Source organism: Belonocnema kinseyi, chromosome 7, assembly GCF_010883055.1.
Source record: "Belonocnema kinseyi isolate 2016_QV_RU_SX_M_011 chromosome 7, B_treatae_v1, whole genome shotgun sequence".
In the NCBI taxonomy this organism is placed as follows: domain Eukaryota; kingdom Metazoa; phylum Arthropoda; class Insecta; order Hymenoptera; family Cynipidae; genus Belonocnema; species Belonocnema kinseyi.
This window is the reverse complement of record NC_046663.1, coordinates 124,438,705-124,441,403: the sequence shown is the minus strand read 5'-3', so window position 1 is coordinate 124,441,403 and position 2,699 is coordinate 124,438,705.

The window sequence follows — 2,699 nt, the reverse complement described above, 5'->3', positions numbered from 1 at the left end:
TAAGTTTTCCTCGCTTCAAATAAAGCTTGGCGCATTTGTCTAACCCAAATTCCATTCCAATTTCCTTAGTATATCGTTCGACAATCCCCAGAGCTAGATGCATTTTTGCCAGATGAGATAGTAATCAATCAATAGCGGCATCAATCTCTCTATGCACCCAACTATTTGCGGATGAACCTTTAGGATTTCCAAAAGACAGATGATAAGTCTATGGGATGTAAAATCGAAAGCTTTTCGATAATCAATCCAGGCCATCGATATGTCACGCTGGTAGAATGCTGCATCTTTGCAGACACATCTATCGATGAGCAGGTTCTTCCGACATCCGGCTACGCCTTTCTTTGACCCTCGTTGTTCATACATTTCTTGCCACACAGGTTCAATTGCCCGAACAATCCTATAAATTACGATAGCTGTGAATATCTTATGAAGCGTGTTCAGACAAGTTATTGTCCTGTAGTTCTTCGGGTCAGCTAAGTTGCCTATTTTCGGCAGGAGTTTTGTGCGCCCTTCCACCAACCACTCTGGAATCGGCTCTTCCGACTTCAAATATGAGGTGAAAATACGGGCCAAATGCTGATGGGTAGCCTATCTTTATGGCAAGTTGATGCATTCGTCTTTTGTTCTTATGATCAGCCGTTGGTTTTGTTTTACGGTTTGCATCGGCCAAAGCTCTTGCTGCATTATACACACAATAATTGATAGCCCAGGGGTCGGATTCACCGGAAAAATATCCACGAAGCTCGTCATCCATTTCAGCCAGATCTTTAGGCTTGAGAGAAACCTTGGTGTTGATGTATCTCCGGGACGTAAAGCATCGCTCTTCATCTATTGGATGCCTGCCCGCGGTTGGTCTTAGTGTCGCCTCTGTTTCTTTGTTGCCGGCTTGTTCTAGCTGTGGTAGAGTAGGCGTTCCGCTTACATAGTCCCTTTTACGAAGTAGTTCAGCATGGTTTCGCAGACGTTGCTGCGAAAAGTGCGATAGCTCCGGGTGTTTCTCGCACCACAGAGCATGCAGCCGTGCCATGTAACCCCGTTCACGGGCCACACTCGCATCGTAGCAGTCTAGCAAGTCGTGATTCAGTTGCTCCGTCCACCCAAAGGTCACAAGATCACGCCGATCCATCGCATTGAATCCATTTTCATTGGCTCCCCCAACTCTAGATTGGTTGGCATTGTTGGCCGACCTATTGTCGGGAGACCTGCGCGTTCTGTTATTTTGAACCGCACTTACTACAACTATGTTTGGTGTTGTCATTGTTGTTCCCACGAGAAGCTAGGGAAAGGGGTTCGTCCATCCTTGTAGAGTCCCGCATGCAAGCATAAGGCTGCTTACTTTGAGAAGTCGCCCGGTATCCCAGAGTCACCGTTCTAGACACCTCACCCAGGTGCCATTCAGCTTTCGGCACGGTTTTCACACCTCCGCTTGGGGGTTAATTCCTTTGGGACCACCCCTGGACAATTTTCCGCGACTGCCTATTTATTTTTGTAACCATATTTAGCAGAAACCCTTGGTACAGGGACCCTCTATCCGCAACCTGAGGACGCGTTCGGTGGCTTTGTCATAGGCCCTTCAGTTTGATTCTAGAGGAATCAAAACCGAACCGAATATATATACAAAACTTGTCATTAATTTTTGGCATGTTTCTTTTTTTAAATAAAAATATAATAAACCACCCAATTGTATATGTTGAATTATTACTTTCTCGGGGTTGAATATTAATCAAAAACGTGCATGAAGTTCAAAATTCATTTGAGAATTGGTCATTTTGTACAAGATACGTAGGTACGAGAGACCGAACTTTGCACGCAGTTCTTTTAAGAACGAGATTTCGAACAAATAGTTTCAACACAACATTTATTTTAATTTTACATTCTTATTCATGAGAGTGTAATGTAATCGTCTAAATTTTCGATCTCTGGTTTCTAACGGAACATTACTTTTCGGCACTCACAAAATAAAGGTGAAGTTCGTTAAGCAGATATTTCTCACCAAAATTAAAAAATTTTGAGCATTCTCAAAATTTGAAATTTTTTTCAAATTTGATAAACATCAAAGTTTCTTATTGATAGGTAGTCAATTGCAAATTATCCAAATAAACTTTTCAGTTTCGATAAAAAATAGAAAAGTTATATACTTTTAAAACTTTGAAAATGTTCAAAAAAATATTGAAAAAAATATTTTTCTGGTAGATTAGGAAATTTCATATAAGTTTGTCATTAGATATTAAATATACTTAGAAAGTATATTAGTTAAATTTTTTAATTAGACAAAATTTCAAAAAGTTAGAGCTTTTTAAAAATTTAAATAAAATTTTTTATGAGTTTTGGAAATTTTTGTAAGATTTTCTGGTGCACAGCAAAGAGACTTGCAAATTATTCCAATGGCATTTTTAAATTTGATGAAAACTCAAAAAGTTATATGCTTTTCAAAATTTAGAAAATTTTCAAAAAAAGGGAAATTTCTTTTAATAGGTTAAGAAATATCAATCTAAATTTCTACTAGAAATAAAGTATATGTATAATAAAGCGCGAGGTTCATAATGAGAATGTATTCGTCAGAACCGTAGGTGCTTTGAGAACCTTCTTTAAAGACAAATAAAAAAAAATTCAGTGAAAATTTATTGCTGAAATTCCTCAGAAGTTTAAAGCACAGTTCTCGATGTAAGTTATAATATTTACGATATATAAAAACACAA